Genomic DNA, 23975 nt, shown 5'->3' on the forward strand with positions numbered 1-23975 from the left:
TTTATTTTACTCACCTAATTGTGAAGAAATTGATGTAAATTGTAAGATATAAAAAAGAGAAAATCTTCGCTGTACCCTAACCAGATCTTGCCTGTGGATCCTCCTTGGAATTATACACCAATTACCAGTAGTCAAATTCATAAGCCCTCCAAATTATTTCTCTAGTTTGTCTTCTTATACTGCAGTAAGTTGAGTAACCAACGTCTGTTTGACTCTAAACTAGTTGTTACTGATTTTTTTCTTACTGGTCTTTGATGTTAACAAGTTGTCTAATATTTCATTCATCTTTTAAATCACATCTTCCTTCATATGTCTATAAATTATTAATATTATTCATATTGATGTCATGAATTATTAAAGAATTTAATTGAATAGTGTCTACTTTCCTTCTGTTCAAAGTATGACCCAGCATTATACTAGGATCACATTAGCCAGGATCATATTACTAATTCAGTCTCTCAGGTCAGACCCGACATCCTGGAATCAGAATTTGCATTTTCACAAGATCCAAGTGATGCATAGGACTAACATCATGGAAAACCACGGATTTCCCTTTTATCCGACAGTAGGTTGTGCCAATGATAAAAATGTCTCCAACATTTCTAATCGGATCAAAGGGAAGATATAGAAGAAGGTAGAGCTCGCTGCAGTCATTTTTCAGGAATGCGCAGGTAGCGCTGCCCTTAGCATTCTAAAATCTAAAACAAAATGTAACTCACTGCTGTCAATTTGATTGGAACTCATGGCAGCCTGTCTGCTTTGGAGACTCTAAATCTTCATGAGAACAGACAGCCTCAGTGATCGCCTGTGGAGTGACTTATGGATTTAAACCTGGCCTTTGGGTTATCATCCCAATGCATTGCACAGGGCCACCAGAGCACCTCTGTCCACTATAGAAGGGAAAATCCCAGAGGGATTTCAAAAGAGGGTGCTCAGAGGGTTGACCTGTGGGAACTGCATTAAGACTGAATGAAGAGGATAAGGCAATTAGGCAATACTCATGAAATAGTTGATATTTGAAGATACAGTATTCTTCTTAATAATGTGGCATGCCATATTCATTTTCTTCACAATAGTTGCTGCACCTCATACAACATGTATTAAATGAATGAATAAATAAAAATGTGAATGATTCGATCATACTTAATATTTCTACCACGGAATATTTTCTAAGTTGGTTGTCATGAATGTGGAAAATATCTGCTTTCCAAATCTGCACCTTAGATATGTGAACAAAATCCTTTCTTAGCCATAATTTTTTATAGATTCCCAAGACATCTTAATTTCTCATTTGAAAGTTTTCCCTTCAAAAACATAAATGACGATATAAAAAATTGGGATATTTTCTAATTGTGACTTATGTGTTAATCTGTTCTCTTCAACAACCTAACAATTCATGTCATGGTCTTATTTGTGTCCCTGAACCTATATTTCTAGAAAACAAACATGTGTTGAGATGGTATATTGCTGAGCTAAGGAGTGGATAAAAGATGAAAATAGGTAATGTGAAATTATATAAAGATATTTAAAACCAAATTGTATCCCTGATTTTCTAATCTATAAAAATAACTTAAACCTTAAATTCTCAACTATTAATGGATTTTATCTCAGCAAATTTATTTGTTTCTCTTGTAGCTAGTTTGCTCTGTTTCTTGAACTACATATATGAATAACAAGAAATATTTTCTGATTAACATTAAAACAAGTGCATGCTTATTATTTTTTTCTTGGTGAAATGTATTATTTAATATAAAAACCGATCACTTATAGTATATTAATTATTTACATGCAATAGAATAACCCAGTAGAGTCCATTTGAGGTTATTTTCTAAAGCAGCACTGTTCTTTGCTTAGATATTTCTGTGTTAATACCTTATATTAGAATAGTTACTACAATTTACTATTAGCATTCTTTATATGCAATTTTTTTATTCTGTAGACTATATTCTGTGATTTACACATTAACTATTAAAGAAAACTACCTTATGTATTACAATAATTGAGTGGTTACTGGAGGCATGCTGTTTGTTAATTGTTTAAGGTACATACAAATCTTTATGATGTAAATGCCTTAGTTTTAACAGCTCTCCATATGAATTGTACCTCAACATAAAGAAAACAATCTTTTCCATGTATGAGCCAAAAAGCAGCATCATGATAAAAGAAAAAAAGTTTGGAATTATCAAGGATTTTATTTGACTCCACAATCAACACTCATGGAAGAAACCATAAGACAAGCAAAGGATGTGTTACCCCAAGAAAATCTGCTATTTTAAGTGTTAAAAAGCAAAAATATATCTTTGAAGATTAACTTGCACCTGGAACAAGCCATGGTCCTTTCCATAGCCTTATATTAATGCAAAACCTGAACAATAAATAAGAAACAATGAAGAGGAACAATTTCCTCATAGGTATTGACAAAGAATACAGAGTGATGAAAGAATTATCTAGACTATTAGAAGTGCAACTGAAATGCTCCTTAGAAAGAAGGATGGCAAAAGTTCATTCCCAAGCTTTGAAAATGTACTCAGGAGGGACAAGATGCTGGAGAATGACATCAAGCCAGGTAAAGTACTGTGCCAAATAAAGAGATGTATGGACATTGTAGCAGCAACAAGGGGCTCAGACATAACTGCCACATTGAGAAGGGCCCAGTACTAGCCAAGTGTTGTTCTCTTGGTCACCATGAATCTGAATTAACTGGAGGGCACCTGACAATAATAACATGTTCCAAAATGCATTCTGCTTACTCTGTTTTAAATTCTCTTTAATATGTCAAGTATATCATTGATCAGGAGAGTCAAAGCTACTTTGAAGTTCATTAATCATATTATGTAATTTCAGTAAATTATAGCAACCAAGTTTACTTTCAAAGGGACACATTTGTAGTGTAATATTTAAGCATTAGTTAGATACTAACAAGATTTAACTTTTCCAAGGTTTTAAAATTAATAACAATTAGAGAGGGGGAAAAAAAGCTTATAACAAGTAAAATGCTAAACATTTATTTGGTTTTCTTTGCATCATAATCATGTCAGCAAGAAGCAACTCAGGCGTTAGTCTATTATAAAATAAATATTTTGATATATACTCATGTCAAATGTATGGTTGCAGTTTATATTTTTTAATCTCAAAAATAGATCTGTCTTTCACAAAAATTGCTTTATTTCCCCTAATACTTCTACTGCTTCTCGTCCATTCTAAATTAGAGCTATTTAGATATATTGCTACATGGTTCAAATGAAGCAGGTAGCATTTGGTGCGGTATGGCACAGACATCTTTGCCAAAACATTACTTTCTGTTAAAAGTAATACGTTATATTGAATTAGTAGCATCATCAGATGCTACCATATCTTACACTTCTTATGAGAGTCTTTGAAACATCTAAAATGTCATCTATTTATTTTCTGCAAAACAAGGATTTTTTTAAAGATTATTCTGAGCTGCTTTCCCTCTTTCTTGAATTTATTCTATGCATGACAAGCATGTTTTATTGCTAGTTGAAATTTAATACACAATTCCATCCCTTTTTCTTTGCCTAGAAAAAATTGTTTGTTAATATGATAATAGATACGTTTTCAATTTCAGCCTTTTGAGTTTCATTGGGTATAGTAAGAAACTGTCAAAAAATGAAAGTAAGAAAAATAGCCCACAGTAGATTGCAGAATAAATGGTGAGAAACACATTCATGGATGAAATAAAACATTTTAAAAGTATTTTGTTTTAAAAACTGTCAATGCTTGCCTTTTTACTGATTCTGTGACTCTCTAGTCTGAGATTACAATTGGATATTAATTCTTTGAACCCTGCAAAGCATTAAACTGCAGTCCAACTGTGACTTGCAATTACACTGAGTAAATATGAATACAAAAGGACTATGTGCAAAGGCTTATATTCCAAATGACAAGATCAAAGATATCTTTGGTGGTAGCTGGGTTTTGTGTCAAATTATCTGAGCTGAGATTGTCAGCCAGTTTGCTAACTGAGGCTTAGAAATCCAGCATATTATCTATGACCTAACATATTGCATTCAACTCCATGATGGGATCTGCAGTGAGCAGCCAAGCATTGGTGGGAAGACAGGAGTGGATTACAACCCTTTACTCAGGTCCCAGCCCTGATCCAACTGAAAAGACTCTTCCTCAGGGGCATGGCCTATCCCCTGTGGGCGTGGATGCTATTGAGCACTCCTTTGCTTTTGTTGAGCTTGAACTGCTGAGGAGAATCAAGAGAAATCAAAGTTACATTTTAGTAGGCTGCAAAAATGAAATAAAGATGAAAAGGCTCATATTATCCTAGAAATCCATGCAAATGTGTTGGTGCTAGGTTTCTTTCAACCAAAGAGATTAATTTAGAAGAGTTATAAAAACTACCAGTTGGTGATCTGTACAAATATCTTGCACCTTGGTTACTTTAGTTCCTTTACGTAAAAGTGTACTAACAGACAATTAGAATATTTTTTATTCTTCATCCTTTGTAGATGATATATTTATCTGAAAACTTTGAAAATGGCCTCATAAATGTTATCTACCTATGATATTTATAAGTATTATTTTTGTTGTTATTCTTTCACGTGGAATGTTCTTTACTCTTATTCCAAAGGCTCAGGTACACCTCTAAGGAAAACTTTCTTTTATCTGTTCCATTATTGCCTTCCCTCCAAAAGCTTCTCTCAAGGTCTGTCAATTTGTCCTACTGAACTGACTTGTGTGTTGTTGGAAATGAAGCTGCTGGTACTTCAAACACCAGCAGATTTGCCCACACTGCACCAGTGGCACTGAAGATAACATACTAAGAGCAAACCAAAGGCTATCTACACGTGCATTTCTTTCCACTGGAAAATCTTACAGACAAACAGGAGTAAACATGATCTGAGAGAGTGGAGATGAGGAGACAGGAGTAGAACCTTTTGAGAGAGTGGAGATGAGTTAGGAGTAGAACCTTATCTGAGAGAGTGGAGATGAGGAGACAGGAGTAGAACCTGATCTGAGAGAGCGGAGATGTGGAATAACACAGGGAAGGGTCGTTTCCTCCAAATAGAGTTTATTGCAATGATGTGGATGAAGGTCAGCTTCCAGTACCTTCATTTTCTAAGAAAGTATAATTCCAAATGAGAATAAACATATGTAAACATGCTAATAATTGGAACATGAGTTGGATAAAGTATGAATCCAGGACAGTTGTAAGTACAAGAAATAAATCTAACACATAAACATCAAATTATTAAGCATGAGTGATCTGAAATGGACTGTGTGTTATTCTGGGTAGACTAGAGAAACAACTCCACAGACACGTATGTGTGCATAAGGGAGTGGTTTATATACAAGAGCAATTGAACATTGAGAAAACATCCTAGCCCAGTTCAAATCAAGTCCATATCTGACATTAGCTCATATGTCCAACAGCAATACATAAAGTCTGCTTCAGACTCATGAAACACACGCAATGCTGCTGAATGCAGAATGATCAAAGGCCAGTGGGTAGAAAGTCTTTGGGTCCGGTGGCAGTGTTTATAGCTCAGTGCTGGCAGGGGTCTCTATGTGGCTTCTCTGGCTTCAGAGGTCTTGTCAGCTACCAGGGAGTAGCAGAGAGAGAGAAATGTCTTCTACCTCCAAGGAGAAAGTACCAGATTTTTCAGAATTCTCAGGAGAAGGCCATGTCCACACAGAAGTCTCATTGGCTGTCTCCAGATTGACAGCTTAGTCTCCACCCCTACACTCTTAATCCTTAAACTGACAGTGGTGTGGTGTTTCATTGATAAACAAAATTAAAAATTATTAAAAGTTCAAGGTTTATCGTGAAGCAAATATTGATTGTGATAGGGTAATATCTTCATGCCTGCAACGAAAATCAGTTAATACTACTTCTATTCATTTAAATGTACTGAAGACAACAATGAAACAAATTTCAACTTGATTCCTGTGTATTCCATCTGAGATAGTTAACATGTATGTAAGTCATATATGTTGTGGAAAAAAACAAAAAGGTATTTACAATGGAAAAGTTGATGGTCTTCCAAAATTCTATCACTCTATCTTCAGTTTCATTTTTATCACTGATACCTCATTTTCCAGCTACTGATTCTCCTCTTTGCTTACAGAGTTTGCATCTCAATCACCAGTACTTAAGCAGATCATCTTGATTACATGTTTGATCAATTTCAGACTGGATATGTTGGTAGACATCTTATATGTCTTCACTATCTGCATTAGTGGTTGGTGCATAAATTTCAAGTAATAGTTGTAATGTCTGGTCACCCTTGTTCATATCATTCCTTCACATACGTGTTCCATTTCAAGATAGTACTTTAAATATTCTTGTTGATGATGAGTGCGACATCATTACTCTTCAATTTGTCACCCCCGGCATAGTAACCATATAATAATTTGATTCATTTTTATCATAGCCAATTCCGGTCCATTTCAGCTCACTTGTGTTTGGAAGTTAATCTTTATGTGTTCCATTACATGTTGGTGACCCACATTTCCTAAACTCCTACCTGGTCCATCTCATGTTCTAATTAGCAGTGGGTATTTTCAGCTCGTTTTTCTCATTCTGAGTGAACGCTCATCAGAAAATGAAGGCCCTGAAAGTTTTGCTCCATTCATCTCATTAAGGTTCATTCTATTTTAATGAGGCAGCACTTTTCTAATTATTTTTGAGTGCCTTCAACTAAAAGGTATAATATTCTGCCACAATATCGAACAATGTTTCATTGCTACTCATAAGGGCTTCAGTGGCTACTTTTTCTAAAGTGGATTGCCTATTTCTTCTTACTAGTCTGTTGCCAGTCTGGAAGCACCTCTGAAACTTGTTAACTATAGGTCATGCTGATGATGTTGTATATATTGGTGTCATGACTTTAACATAATAGTAATACACAAACTGCCACAGACTGACAAACAGGCATGATTGGAAGGAGAAGTAGCTAAAAGTATAGCCTTTATGATAGAAAATAAACTAAGGATCACATAATGAAATGTTGCAAAGTCAATGTATGACATATTGCAAATACCCTTTAATTAACAAGTACATGATGATTATATAATGGATATTTCCATGTATAATACATAGGAGTCAATCTGATTACATTTGTGAGAGGAGAATTTGAGAAAACTCCATAGTATGTGTCTAACAAGGTTAGTGGTCATCTATGGGATAGATCATCATCTTAATAATATGCAAGTTAAATTTGGATCTGCAAAGAAATAAAACAAGTCCATGAGATTCAAATTAAGACCTTGAACACGTACCACTTGAATTTAGAGATTTCAAGAACAGATTTTACTTGTTGAACACAAATGAACAAAGATAAGATGAGTTGTGGGACCACATCAAAAACATCCTAAATGGAGAGATTATAAATTTATTAAAAAGACAAGGAATAAGAAAAGACCAAAGTGAATTCCAGAAGATTCTTTGAGATTTGATCCTTACCATAGAATAACAACGGAATGCAAAAAATGATGACATAAATGAGGGGGACAGAAAAAAAATTAAAAGACAATATAATCAAAATAAAGTATCCCAATGAAATGAGCAAAGACCTGTCATTATAACATTCAAAGGATAGTTGGTGCCGGGGGCTCAAGTAGAAAGAAAATATTTTGAAAATGATGATGGCAACAAATGTGCTTGACACAATGGGTGGATGTATGGATTGTGATAAGAGCTGTATGAGCCCCCAATAAAATTATTTTTTTTAATTTTACAGTATCAGAAACACACAGGGGCAGTTCTACCTTGCCCTATTGGATCATTATGAGTGGGAATCAGCTCAATGGTAGTGAGTCTATTTTTTAAAGAAGATTATGGCGGTGGAGGTTGTGGAGAAATGGAGAGCTAATAATAATGAGCACAAGGATGAAGAAAATGTTCTAAAATTGTGGCGATGATGTCACAAGCTTTCAATATGCTTAACCCATTGAATTGTATGATATGTGAATTATGTTTCAATAAAAGTTCAAATATTTTAATAAATAAAAATGAAACATTCAAAGGAACAAAATACCCAGCACACATGAATCTAAAAAAAAAGTAAAATAATTCAAGCTTCTGGTGCCAACAATGAATGATTCTACGGGCAGAGTAATGAATGATGCAGTTAGCATCAAAAGATCACTGGTTTATGTAAAGTTACCCTGGTGGTGTAGTGTTTATGCTCTGGCTGCAATGCATACGGTCAGCAATTCAAAACCAACAGCTGATCTAGGCGAGAAAAACTGGTCTCATGACTCCAATAAACAGTTATAATTGCTGAAACCCACAGAGGATCACTATGAGTCAGCCCTCACTCAATGGCAGTAAGGTTTTAAATGAGATATTAAAAATTAATTCAGTAGTTATGTATCCATTTAATAATTAGCATATGATCAAAACCCGATTGTATTAAAGGAAGGAGTCTAAGCTGCACAACGGCATTAGGAAAAAGCAAGGCTCCACTACTTGCTGGAATACAAAGGGCAATGATTCAAGAAACAGATGCAGCACTGAAAGCACTTGCTAGTCTAGGCCACAACATTTGGAAGGCAGCTACCAGCCCAGTGTCCTAGAAGAGATTCATATATATCCTTGCAGAGTCAAAGAAAGAAGAATGCTGGAATGATTGTATAGTGCCATCAATATCAGATGCATGGATAACTGCTGGAGTTGATTTCAAAATATGTGCAACAGTACATCTACAGTGTACTTCCAGAAATCGAATCTTGATTCAGAAGAAGCCGTGGCAGAATGAAGGATATCATTGCTGATGTCACATGGACCTTGGCTGAAAGCACAGAAAAGTGGTTGTTCCTTGTGCTTTATTGACTATTCATAGAATTTGACTCTGAGTACCATAACAAACAATGAATAACATTTCAAAGAATGTGAATTCCAGAACACTTCCTTGTGCGCATGTTGAACCTGCACATGGACCAAGAAAGGACCCATCCTGCCAGCTTCCCACATCCATGTGCACATGAATTGAGACACAGTGCAGCAGTAGAGAAGATTAAATTTGGATATTATTAAAAGGGTGAAGGTTAATGTGCTCATCTTCCTATATAATGGATGTAGACTCCTTCTCCTACAGGCATTGAAAAATAGGCCTGTATGTGTGATAGAAATCAACATGACTATCACGATGACAAAAAGCGTATCAACCTGTTTCTAGCCTATATTTGTCTGTTTGGGTATGTTACAAAGAGGAGTTTGTAATTGCCTACAAGGAGCTAGCATTAATTCAGAAGCCTATGTTGATGTTAATCTGAAGTCCAAGCAGAAGAGGTAAAGAATGGATGTGTTACATGTGAAGTGGAGATCTGTAGAACAAACTACTTAGACTTTTGAAAACTTTGAACAGGCAATTTGCCAGTGGCTTTATCGATTCAGGTAAAGTCTGCACCTACCAGAGAAAATCCCTTTCTAGGGCTGAAAGTTAAAAGGATCCAATGAGCTTGATATGCTTATTGTGTAACCACTTATTGATTGAAAGTCGGGGAGCTACAGAAATGAAGAGATGAGGTGGGTTTGGATACATTCCACTGGCGCCACTGGCCTGGTCCGCAGCGGCTAACAGTGCAAGAGAACAGGAAGGGCTTGCTGCTCCGAGGTTTAAAGAGCTTGAAGATCCTGGGTCTAGAAGCATGTCCTAGCCCTAGATGCTAAGAGTGGTGAGAGGAAGAAGGGGCCAGCTGGTCTGTGGTACTGGGGGTGCATGTGGAATTCAAACTTGCAGCTGATACTCAATTAACCTACCATGATGGTAGGGTGGAGATGACCAAACCTTGACAAAAAAAAGGAAGGTGTTTAACACGATGAATTGGTCTAAAATACTGACATTCCGTGGCTTTCTTAGGACTTTGCTTATGGATGAAGACGACTATAGTTCTAATGAAAAATGAAAATTCTTCACATCAATAAAGATTCTTGTATCCTCAGAATACAACATTGTTATGGGTAGCCTACTTAGAAAGTGGATATCTGAAATGGTAGAGAGTCATAAAGTACCTGGCTTATAGGTTTTTATGAATATATTGACAATAAAATAATTGAAATAGAAGTTCATCTTTTATATATGAAGTTCATCTTTTATAGCTTCAATAACCTGGGGCATGGCAGCAATGCAAATTATATAAGGCTCTGCTAGCCATAAAGCTTTCACTCCCACCAAACAACCTTAGTTTTCCAGATAGGTGTGGGAATGAAGGTGAGGTAAGATATTGATTGAATTTTATGATTTCAGCTCTTGGTATTGTTCACAGTGGTTGAACAATCCTGCTAGGTATAAAATGAGCCATTTCAGAAGCTGAAACGGGTTCTTATTACCAAAAATTTAGAAGAGCCAGGAGTGGAATGTGTCCTTTGGACCTAGGATCCAAACGTGTTGAACTTCCATTCATATTGAATCCCTTTGATCCCGACAACCATTGTGACATTGGAGAAGTAGCAGAGAAGCAACAGCAGAACAAGGAGTGAGCAGGAGATGGAGTGAGGATTTTCCCAGACCCCAGAGAGGAAGGAACACTCAGTATCTAGGGGAGGCTCGAGGCTTTGAGATTGGAGTACCTCTGGGCATTTAATTGAGAGAGCTGGGTTTGCTGATCTTGAAGGTAGAATTGAGTGCTTTGGGGCTGCGGCATGGAGGGGAGCGGTGGCATGCCCTTTAGGCATTTGTTGGCAATCCTGTTAACAACCCTAGAACTTTGTATTGTTTTCCAAGCAGGGCAAAGGTCAGGCCAAGTAGTTGAGGGCTGGAGAGAAGTCTGCCCGGGACATGGCAAAGATTGAACTCTCCGCACTAAACAATTGTGTCTTGAGAATTTCTCATCTGGATTTGTAAGCTGCTAATTTCCCTCATCAACCCCATCATTGTGAGCATTGTCTGTGAGTGCTGTGTGAACATGACAATACATTATCAGGTGCAGCCACAGAAGTAGAGTGTGGTGGGGAGAACAGGTGGTGTCAAACTAGGGTACAAAGGTACTGATAGGGTGATGCATGGCTGACCTCAGCTTCACAGGACTTGGCCTTGGACAGCTGATGTTGATGATTTTCCCCCTTTCTATACCTAGAAGAGGTCAGATGCCATCCCTCTCACATTGTTTTTATACTCCTCTTATCTTCTGAATAAACATTTTTTCTATTGCATTTAAAAAATAAATATTATTTTCAATTTACGCATGAAAAAGATGTATCTTTGGGGGCACAAAATTATCAGATTGTTCTAACTTTTTAACTTAATTAATTAGTTTAGATATTTAATACTTTAGCATATCTAAAGACTATTGGTATCTCATGTACGTAGAACATGTTATTAGAGACCAGTGGGTGAAAAAGACCCCATCAGTGGTGAAGTGGTAGGGCATTGAACAAGAGGAAGACCCTTGGCAAGATGGATTGACACAGTGGCAACTATGAGGGGCTCTTCTAAGAACAACTGAGACGATGGCTCCGCACCGGGCAGTGATTTGTCCTGTTGAGCACATGGTTGCTCAGGGTGGAGCTGACTCACCAGACAAGATATGTTCTCCTTTCATCATTTCCTGAAGTCCTCCACCCAAAGATTGAGTGACATTAAGCATAATGGTCAGATATGAAGAGCAAATTCTTCTTCAGATAATAAAATGGAAATAAAAATATAATTTTTATAATCTTTACCTATTGATTTTTGCAATGCATATACAATATGTCCCAGGGATCTACTTCTCAAAAGACTGAGACAAGTGCAACGTATGGAGCGGTTTCACCTTCTAATGCATGGGGCCACCATGCATTGGAAACCAACTCTACAGGAGTTAATAAAAATAATAGCCATCCATATCTGCAGCAAATAACTTAGAAAAGCAACAGAGCCTAAATTAGGACTTTGAAATATGTTTACAAAATAAGTGTATGATCAGGATTAATATATTTATAATATCAGCTATTTATGTGGAGGACATTAATTGGTAATCCTAAATATATTCCAAAACAAAGTAGAGTGTAGACAGATAAGCTGAATGGCTAGAAGCAGAGATATAGTATTTATTACCTGTTAAGTAAATAAAAATACTTTTTAAATTGTTATGAATCATAATATATAAAACATAATATATAAAAATATTCTGAGGGTGAATATGAATGTTTGTGAATGTTTATGTATGGTTTCTTTAATATGAAATGAATAACGTAATTTATCTTATTCCACTGAATTGACACTCTAAAGTTTACCATATGTTCAATGTTGATGATAACTCTATTAACATATTCAGTGAATTAAATGAAGGCTTACTATAATTTCAGTTTATATCCTAGAGGAAATAGTTTGATTTGATAATCATACTTCAGAACTATGTATTTTATTTTAGCAAAAAATATTTTAAAGCTATAATAGCTTTTATGTCAACTTGCTGCAGTCAGGATTATACTATGAAATATATCTGATATAATATGATCAACTCTATGATGACATCTGGAGTGACTAAACCTCCTTGAACTGGCCACAGCCATAATACAGTAGAGGGGACTTTCATCAGCGTGTGTCGTGTACGTACTGTAATACACAATGATGTTGGGTAGAAGCGCGCTTACTCATGTCCACTGCCGGATTTGGTTCCTGCATCTGGTTTGTCAAACACCTGTTACACTGTCCACCTATCCCAAGATCCATTGTGATTAGAGGAATGAAGAACTTAGATTCATTCAGCTGGGCATTCACCAGCGTGTGGTCTTCTTGTTCCATCTCTGAGCTGCAGAATCCAGTAGAAACCTTCAGCTTTTATCTGACTCATAGATTGGAAATGGACTTGTTCACTTCAGTGGTTTCAGCCCTTTCTTGATATCTCTATATACATTCATAAAAGCATCACTGGTGTTGTTCTTTCTAGAGAACTCAATTTAACACAACATCGACACAAATTGGAGATATAGATTTAAGTGGGGTATCTTTAGGCATGAGGAACGAGACTAAAGCATGCATTGTATGTGTTCATTACTATCAGTGACAAAGCTTTAGATTTAATATATGTATATCAGTGACCTATGGACTAAGAAGATCCACTGATTTTAATGTTTGGGGATAAGGGTTTCTATTGATCAGATTGTAATTTTTTTTAAAAAAGTATACATGGGATCTGAGTGAATAAATGGAAATTATTGTGTATCTCTTACACATCCCATTTGTATTAAATCTATGAAGTAAATGTAATTTAAAGTTTATAATCCATGAAGTAGAAAACAAAATCACCTCATTTAAATACCTGCATACTTATGACTAGGAGATGAATTAACACGGTGACGGCAATAGTGGGCTGAAACATAGACCTTGTGAGCACAGTACAGGACTGGGCAGGATTCCTTCTGTTATACAGTCTTTCTGAGTTGGAAATGGGGAAAAAGGAGAACAAAAAGAACAATTGTCCTGGCTATAACTACTATATATTTCTTTGGTCCCTTAATATCATTGTAAAATATCTCTGCACAGAATTTTGATTGGATAATGAAATGCATATGACCTATTTATCAAACCATGAATTGTCGTATTCTATCAAAGAAAATCATGTGCAATTTCTATTGTAGTTTCTGATTACTATTATATAGACTCTGATTGACAATGGAAATAATATGTACAGAGGAGAAATGCATAGAAAAGTGGAATGGAATGTTAGACAAGTTTCGTCTGTAAGATATATTTGGAACTGATCGCACTGTAGCTCACTCACCTAAGCCAGTGATCATAAATTGAGTGATTTTTCAATGCTCTCTAGCTCCATAGCCATTTAGTTGACAAGGCCTGAAATTTTTTTGTTCTCTGTTTATTGATTTTCAATGTAATTGCCATCCAAATTGATGAGGGGGCACCTAACCTAAGGAAAGATGACCTTCGCTTTTTTCTCTCCAAGGTGAATATAATAATAGCACCTTATTTCTGAAAACATAGGTCAAGGTAAAAGAGATAGATTATCTTTATAATTACAGAAAACAGTTAATAAAATCAAACAAGTCAGCCAAATCTATTTGGAAAAGATAATTCCCACAAAAATAAAGCAAAGCTATCATTACTTATTCATGACAAATCACATCTAATCACTTTCTATTTTAATAGGATTATAAGTAGATTCATAGTCACATTTACACATTATATTTTGTAGTTTTTTTAAATGTCTGCTGATATGTAACAATAGATTTTTTCTTAAACAGTATTAGAATAACATGACCATATTATATAATTTAGAATCTAAAAACTTCCTGTACTTCAATACTTTATGAAGATTAAATAATTGAATTTATTTTGTATAGATCTATGACTCCTACTTTTTTAAAAATCGTTTTGTTAGCAGTTCATACAACTCTTATCACAATTTATATATATATCAATTGTGTAAAACACATTTATACATTCATTGCCCTCATCATTCTCAAAACAATTTGCTCTCCACTTAAGGCCCTGGTATCAGCTCATCATTTTCCCCCTTCCCTCCCTGCTCCTCCCTCCCTCATGAATGCTTGATAGTTTATAAATTATTATGTCATATCTTGCCCAATCCAACATCTCCCTTCACCCACTTTTCTGTTGTCCTTCCCCCAGGAAAGAGGTCACATGTAGAGCCTTGTAATCGGTTCCCCATTTCCAACCCACACTCCTTCTACTTGCCCAGTATCGCCACTCACACCACTGGTCCTGAAGGGATCATTTGCCCTAGATTCCCTATGTTTCCAGTTTCTATCTGTACCAGTGTATATCCTCTGGTCTAGCCAGACTTGCAAGGTAGAATTAGGATCATGATAGTGGAACGGGGAGGAAGCATTTAGGAACTAGAGGAAAGTTGTATTTTTCATCAGTGCTACATCACACCCTGACTGGCTCATCTCCTCCCCGAGACCCTTCTGTAAGGGGATGTCCAGTGGCCTACAAATGGGCTTTGGCTCTTCACTCTATACTCCCCGCCTCATTCACTATGGTAAGATTTTTTGTTCTGATGATGCCTGATACCTGATCTCATCAACATCTCACGATCACACAGGCTGGTGTGCTTCTTTCATGTGGGCTTTGTTGCTTCTGGGCTAGATGGATGCTTATTTACCTTCAAGCCTTTAAGACCCCAAATGCTATATCTTTTGAATGCCAGGCACTATCGATTCCTACTTTTTCATGCCAATATGATGGCTGAAAGAGCAAGAGGGAATAAAAGACACGAGGAGTAGCAGAAAGACCTGCAGTTTCCATAAAGCGACAGATTGTTTCATTTAAAAAAATAGAACAAATAAAATTTTGCCATAAAAAGACCTGCATGCATCTGAATTACCAGAAGAGTAATAGCTCATGTCGCTGTTTCTAGTATCCTATGGCAAGACCTTAAGGAGTCCTGTTGGAATAGTGGTTATGCCTTGGGCTGCTACCCATAAGGTCAGCAGTGTGAAGCAATCAGCAGTTTCAAGGGAGAAGATGAGGCTTTCTACACCTGCAAAGATTGAGAGTCTGAAACCCAGAATGGAAGTTCCCCTGCCCTGTGGGTTCATCAGGAGTCAGCATTGACTGGATGGCAGTGGGTAAGTGAAAGTCTTTACTCAGCGAAGTCTCTGATGCTCTGCCTTCTGGGGCCTTCAACACTAGCTTCCTGATGTGGCCATTTTGTCTAAGCAACTACATCTGTTCGATAACAAGAGAATACTCCTGGCAGCAATTTGAAATACATACCCCCAAGATATGTGTTGTGAAATCCTAACCTCTGTTGCTGTGGTAGAGGCAGGCTGGTGGTTAAGTAATCAATTGCTAACTTAAATTTGGCAGTTGGAAGCGGCCAGGCACTCAATGGGGAAGAGACTTGGCAGTCTAATTCTGTAGTTTCATAGTCTTGAGATCCATGTGGGGCAGTCCTTCTCTGTCCTGTGTGGTGGTTATGAGAGAGAATCTGTATCGATTAGGTTTGCTTTTTGGGGGGGGAGGAGGAAGTGCAGTGTCTGTTGCTATAATTCCATTTGGAGATGACAAGCTAGATGTTACCACCACTAGTCTGCCAGTGTGTCCTACTTGACATCTTGAAGGTTGCTGTGATACTGGAAGACATATTACCAGTACTTCAAATACTAGATTGGTCTACCAGATTTATACAGAGTGTTCAGATTAAGATGACCTAGAAAGGATGGGGTAGTTGTTGACTTTAAACAACAACCAAAATTGATCAATGAACATTTTTATGAATGGCAGGAAAAGATCATCTAATAGAATGCTGGCACATGACCCCAGTGTTGGGAAGTGTCTTAACATACAAACGGAGCAGAGGAGCTCTGGCAAGTTGCTGGAGCCGCTGCCCAGGGCCAGTGTACAGCATGTGGAAACACCACCTGCGTCGGTTCTCCTCGCACGAATGTTATGCTGGAGCCTATTGGTGTAGCCACGGTGACTGGTGACTGTCCGTCTTATCGAGGCTGCTCTTGCTTGTTGCTAACCCCTTTTTACATACTTGCTGTCCTTTCCTAGCGACTGGTCTTCCCTGCTGTTTCTACGGTACCCGAGCCAAGGTTTGCCCATTCTTCCCTCCAAGGAGCATTCTGGCTCAACTTACTCCAATACAGGCTTCTTTTGTTTCTATGGCCATCTCTGGTATTTTCCATATCTTCAGCGATACCATAACTCAAATGCATCGATTCATCTTGCATTTTATATTCATTCGAGAGCTTTCACAAGCACATCGGGCAGTTGAGCATAGCATCGCTGCATCACATGCACTGTGGTACTCACAATGACAGTTGCTTTTGAACACTCTAGGTGTGGCTCTTGGGTAATATGGCATTTGATTTCTTGTCTGCTGCTTACGTGAGTATTGTTGATCCAAATAAAGTGAAATCCTTGACAACTTTAATCATTTCATTTACCATGATGTTGTCCATTGGTTCAGTTTTGAGGATTTGAGTTTTCTGAACACTGAATTGCTGTCGTCTTTGGTGTTCATCTGCGCTTCAAGTCTCTCTGCTTGTAGCAAGGTCTTTTGCTGTGTATTTTACAAATTGTTTATGAGCCTTCCTCAACTCCTAATTCCACATTTTTCTTCATATTATCCAACTTCTCAGATTACTTGCTAAGCATACAGATTGAGTAAATGAAGTGAAAGGATACAACACGAGCACTCTCATTTCCTGATTTTTAAACTATGGTCTAACCATGAGGGCACTGGAATGGAAGAGTTGAAACAAAATGTGTATATATTGTTGAATGCAGAAAGCATGATCTGCTGTGCAAACTGCCACCTAAGTCATTGTAAAAAGGTTTTTAAAAAATGTATTCTGAAGAGCAGTGCTGTCAGTGCAAGCATCATATTCATATGCCTACAAAGAAGACTATTATTAAAAATATATACCCTCCTCCAATTTCAAAAATGAAAAACCTGAATATTTTCCAGTTCATGCAGCCTGAAATTGACATGCAGTTAAAATCTGTTGATGATTGCTAATCATTGGAAAAGGTGGACAGTGGAAACAAAGAAGGATCACTGGTTGAATACATGATCTTGGAGAGGACCATGGCTGAAGAGGAATGGTGAGTTACCATAGATTTCCAAGCGCAAAGCTCAGATGGGAAGGAAACATGTGGTAAGCCACACGCAGATGTCCCAGACACAGGTTCTCAGGAGAGAAAGAGACCTCCCGATCCAAGAGAGGGAAAGCCTTCCTGCAGTGCCGCCTCCCTGAATTTGGATTTCCAGCCTGGTAAACAGTAGAAATCAACATCAGTCATGAAAGTTTGTTATAGCAACGCTGGAAAATCATGACACAGGTATCAGCGCTGGACTAGGCAATTTGGATTCATGGACCATTTGAGAAGTGTAGATAGAAATGAAATCCAATTGAAACCCCTGTAGAAGTGCCTTCTTAGGTGTTCCTTCTCGCCCAGTTTCTGCTTGTATTGCTCTGCCTCCGACAGCACTCTTCAGTTTTCTTCTAGGTTCTGTAATTCTTTGCAATGGCCACATAGAACTCACAGACAATGCTCAGGATTACAAGCTGGATTGTGGGGTTACGAGAAATCTTCAGGATGCAGTTGCTCAGCCGGGACACATTACAAAATTCTTTCAGGCATGTTAGCAAATGTCCAAAGGACAAGCAACTCCACCAAAAGTCACAATCTGAAGGGGCTCTGTTCCAGCTCCCTGTAGCAGTGAACCCAGCTCCCCAAATTCAGTGGCCAGAAACAGCCCACTTCACAAGCTAGCCTCCTGGCCCCAAGCCCTCAGTCTGACTTGCTCTGTGGATGGGGATTGCCACTTTTTGCGCTCACTCTGGCTCCTGGCTCAGCTGCTGCTGCTCATTTGCCACTCCTCTGATGGCACAGCTGCCCTCTCGATCAAGGGCGCTCTCTGCACAGGGAGCTGTGGGTGCCGGGACGCTCTCCACCTCTGGCTCTGGCTGGTAGTGAAATGCTATCCTCCTGCTTCTGGGGCAGTTCGCTGCATATGGTGCGGTATGGACACCACACTAAGTCTTGTTATGAAGCCCTCACCATGAATCCTACCAGACTCTTCCCCCGCTTCTCTTATTCCGACTCATCAGCAAAAGGTCATTTGGTAGGAATGAGAGTGAGTAGAACAGCCACCTCCAATAATTCACTACCCTACCTTGGCCGCGATCATTTATGCTGTTTTTTGGAGCCCACCCATTAAGAGTCTTGATCTGGTTCTTTCCTGAAATTCTAAATAATTTTATCTTTGAGTATATATATTACATGCAATGAATTATTTGTGTGGGCAAAAAATATACATAATCAAAAGGATAGCTGTTGTTATTTCTTACCCCCTGGCAGATGTGATATCTACATAGCACAAAAATTCCCATGTGCCCCCATCGGATGCAGTCATTGACAATAAGACTTAAAGCTTGCACCAAGTCAGAGTGGCTAAGCAGAGGCAATGGCAGTTCTCAGAGGCCATGGTTTCTATTTGAGTTGGAACGTATTTCAAACACAGAAATATACAACAGTGTTCTAAGAATCTGGAACAGTCAGTAAATCGTATCATGTATTGTTTATACTGCTATGTATACTATCCAACCACTTACACAATAAATGATAGAATCGAAGGAAAGACAAATATAAAGCAAACTCATTTCTACGTCATTTGAGTCCCTCCTTTGTCATCAACGAAGCAAAAGGAAGGAGTGCTGATGAAATGCGCACCAATTAAGAAATGAAAAACAGCTAAGTTAATTTGGTGCAATGTTTTCACTATTTTAGTGAAATCACAATCCAAAGGCCTGCAAGACCCAGATTTCAGCATTGGACTGCTAACCTCCAAGTCCGAGGTTCAAACCCAACAGCCCCTTCTTGGATAAAAAAGATGACGTCTAAGAGACAGACTGCCCCTGTAAAGATTTATGATACTGGGAACACTGAATAGGGTCACTAGGAGTCAAAATCAACAAGCAGTCAGCTTGGTGTTTGACTTTGGCATTTGCATTTAAAATTGACATTAAATATAAATCCATGCAGAATAATTTTTTAAATTACTTATTTAGAATGATATGAAATAGCCATTGAAATCCACTTTGATTAGCAGAAAGAGAGCCAGCCACTCTGGAAGAAAGGTATGTTTTTAGTATTTGTAGTAAAATTTAGTACATATTAGTTTCACTGCATTCTGAACAAGTTTTTACATCATTATTTTCATGGCCCTGTACATCAGGTAGATAGCACTCGCCACCTGGCCTCTTGGCTATCATTGTCCAGAACCACGTTAGACCCTCCATGTTTGGAGAGAGATTGGCAGACACTTTCCTGGCCTCTAGCCTAGCTATGATGGCGAATCTCAGACACCTCAAATGAGAAGAAAAAAGAGACAATATTAAAGTACCAATTAGGCAATAATGCATATCTAGCACGGCTAATATCCAGTCCATTTCAACTCACGAATGCCTAGCATAGCTACCTTTATGCATGCCATTTCATTTTGGATGATTTCCAATTTTCCTAGAGTCATATTTTATATATTCCAAATTCAAACTATTTATAGATGATTTTAACTGTTTCTTGTCATTTTGAGTTTTTCCCCATCAGCAAATAAAGGTCCCCCAAACTTTCCTTCATCAGGAGCATTATGGTTGAGCCCACTTTGCAAATGAAACATCCTTGTGTGTATTTTGAGTGCATTCCTTCTGATCTGGAGGACTCCTCTTCTGGTCCTGTCTCAGACCACATTCTGTGACTATTCATGAGATTTTCATAATCTGACTTTACAGAAGCAAATCTCTCTGAAGTAGACTGCCTCTTCCTTCTTCGTAGTCTTAATTTGTAAGTTCTACTGAAACCTGTACACTTTGAGTGACCCGTTGGTATTTTCACAAACTAGTAAAAGAGCTTCCAGTAAAAGAGTGACACACAAGCCACCACAGTATGACACACTGACAGACAAGTGGTGAATGCTTCCATAGTCCTATGATAATAGGATGAATAAGCATGTCACCAATACCAATTCTCAACATTTCACTGATTACCTACCTGTGTCTATGTCTATAATGAGGTGTGCTGGCCCTGTGAGTTAGGTTCTGAGCTGCTAATCATGATGTCAGTAGTTCTAACCCACCAGCTGCCCTGTGGGAGAGCCATGAGACTATCCTACTTCCATGAACTTGCGCTGTGGGTTTGTGTTTTTGTGGTTCTTTTTCTTTTTCTGGCTAGCTATATAAACTTTTCTTGAATAGGTGTATATATATATATATTCCCATTTTTCTAATAAAGACCAATCTTTCTATCTACATACCAACAGCATTCTCTCACTTACTTTTAGGACAAAGGTTAAGGATAGTTTCCATTTATTTCTTGCATCGCACCTCCCCTTACTGGATGTTTCCTTGTAGAATATGTTTTGACAATATGTTACATTGTTACATATAAAATATCTTCATATGCATATATATGTCCCTCAAGTTATCAACCATATTTCTATATTTCTCTATCCTCATAATTAATGCTTATTCTCACCTCTCTTTTTCTCTCTAGTATTTTCTTTAAAAATGTTCTTAAGTTACATACTTGTATCAATGAGCTAAGCTCAAAACATCATTTCCATCAATTCCAAATGGGGAATTCTCTTCCTCATTTAGGTTTGAATTATTGTTACAAGTGAAGCTCGTTCCACAAATTTGGAAGTAAACACAACATTTTATTTATGATTTAGGTTGGTGTGCGGTATTCCACACTTTAAAACCTGCTCTTGTGGTTGCTGATCTGGTAAAATAACATCTTTGTGTGTGCTAGTGATTATAGGACTAGACAATTTTTTCCCCCAGAACAAGTCACAAAATTTGTGAGTTTTATTTTTAACATTTTGACCTTCAATTTTGCTTAAAATGACATCTTTGAGTTCTGTGTATTAATTCACAATATTACATGTTACAAAGATATCAATTCACTTTATGTTAATCAATGGAGGATATAGTCAATTGATTCTGAAGGGAATTTTGGTATGTTCTGAAGATTAAAAACTACACTTTAATTTTTATAAAGCTCTACATAAAATAGGAAACCCACGAGTAAAAATATAGTGAACTAAAACATTTTCAAAATTGCAATTCATGCTGAAATTATATCCAGGGAATACTTTTGGGGATGAAATAAACTAAATAAAACAATCTTTAAAGATTCATTATAGAGCAAACACATGCATTCAATGTTAAGAATATCATTTGGAATTCTCTGTTAACTTAGGAAAATTCACATATTTTTCACTTTCCAATTAAGTGGCATACATAGAGACAAGCCTAAGGCCATGATCTCTTGAGCAGTTCATGTAACTCAGAGCAGCAAGAAGACAGACAGGTTGTTCACTGTCTTCCATGTCTCTTGTATAGACTGTAGCAGGTGCTTCTGTGACAGGCTGTCTGTCTTGTCATTTCTTTATGTATTCATTTTATACAGCTGCAAAGAGAGTCTATTCTTATGTGTAAGGATTTGCATAGCAATTCATCTTAGTGAGCAGATCCAATATATTAGTTTACATGCTTAACTGAATAGTTTATGCTAATTTGGTTTTAGATATTATAGGGAATTATTTTTTGTGATTATCACATTCAGTGCAAGTTAAGAAAACTTACAAGTTATGAAATATAAGAATTAACTGAGTAAAGAGTGTTCTCACACATTGCATGCCAATTTTTAAATAAATACATTGAATACATATTATGCAGACTATTTTAACTATAATCCTTTTAGGGAGGTGCACCCTAAACATGATTTTCAGCTCACTTAAATAAACTCAAAAACAAATTCACTGCAATGCAGTCAATGCCAATTAACAGCGGTCCGATAGGGTGCAAGTGTGCCTGTGAGTTTCTGAGACTGCAGTTCTTCATGGGAGTAGAAAACCCATCTTTCCTTTCCAGAGCTGCTGATTGTTTAGAACTGCCCACCTTGGAGATGGTAGCCCAATGCCTAACCACACTGCAACCAGCGCGCCTCATCTCATTTAAATAGCAAAGCAAAAAGAGTAACTCATGAAAGTTAAACTATTTTGATGTATCAAAAGAGAAAATATAGATTTAGTTAAAGTGCTAAAGTTTCTTAATTTTCATTATGAGAAAATATTTCCAATGGTGAAATAAATCCCTCATAATATATTAGTAAGTATCTTGATTATAGTTTAGATTCCATAAACATTTAGAAATTATTACTATTCAGTTCAATTCCTGCATAAAGTCATCACCATCAGAGCTCACAACACTGAGAATTCAGGACAGATAAATAAACCACTCAGGACTAATAATGAGAATAGAGATATCAGGAGGGGAAGGGGAAGGTGGGGGGAGGAAATGGGAATTGATCACAAGGATTGACATATAACCCCTCCCAGGGGACAAACAATTGGGTGAAGGGAGACAGAAGACAATGTAATATATGAAAATAATAATTTTAATTTATCAAGGGTTGATGAAGGAGGGAGGGAGGGTGAAGGGGGGAGAGATGACAAGCTGATAAGAAGGGCTCAGTTAAAAAGAAAATGTTTTGAGAATGATGATGGCAACATATGTACAAATGTGTCTGATACAATGGATGAATGTATGGATTTTGATAAGAGCTATAAGAGCCTGCAATGAAGGTATCTACAAATAAAAAAGGAAGACTAGTTCAGTAAAATGGATTTGAATGCAAAATAGCCTTATTAAAAAGAACAGGTGGGGGAAGACACTAGAATACACTCAAGTCTGGAAACGGTGCTTCTTTTGCCAGTTCAGCATACTGGAAGGGCATACAATCTAATCAAAAGAGTGCCAGATTTCACATTAGACATATGAAATTCTGGACTTAAGATCTAAAAATTACTATCTGCAATAATTACTAAGCATTAACTTTCACAATTATTAAAAATAATTTTCTTGTTTCTTATTTCAATTAATTGCTTTATAAAGTAGTGCTAAAATTTAAAACTAGAAGAAATTTAGTATTTTTTTATTTTAATGAGAAAAAGACTAACATCAGTGTATACAATTTGTTACATGTGGACTTGATGCAAGAGGAACTGGAAAAGATAAAGTCAAATTTGTCATTTTAAAGTCTATAGCTTTGTTCCATCTGGTCCTTTTAATATAGTAAACCTTGATTTCAAGGAGAATCTCTTCTCGGGAATTTATTATAACTCAACGAAATCAACACACAACCTCTTTAGGTTAGCCTGAATCCAAAGTCTGGGGTACCAAGTTCTGAAGCACTGTGTGGTAGATATATGATCATTTATCAATTTGAGGATTAAAGGTGTGGGGGTAGAGTCTAGCTTGTTAATAAGATCACACTCAATGAGGCCTCTGTGTGGGTGTGGCCTTCTCCTGAGAATTCTGGGAAATCCGGTACTTCCTCCTTGGAGGTGGGAGACTCTCTGCTCACAACCTGGGAGACACAGCAGCTGAGAAGAAACATGGATCCACCCTGATGCAGAGACTCCTGCCAGCTCTGAGATGTTTCCAATGACATTGAATCCAAAGACTTTCTACCCACTAGCCTGTGCTCTTCTACATTTGGTGTCATTGCATGTGT

The sequence above is a fragment of the Tenrec ecaudatus genome, chromosome 11 (genome assembly GCF_050624435.1).
Source record: "Tenrec ecaudatus isolate mTenEca1 chromosome 11, mTenEca1.hap1, whole genome shotgun sequence".
Taxonomy (NCBI): Eukaryota; Metazoa; Chordata; class Mammalia; order Afrosoricida; family Tenrecidae; genus Tenrec; species Tenrec ecaudatus.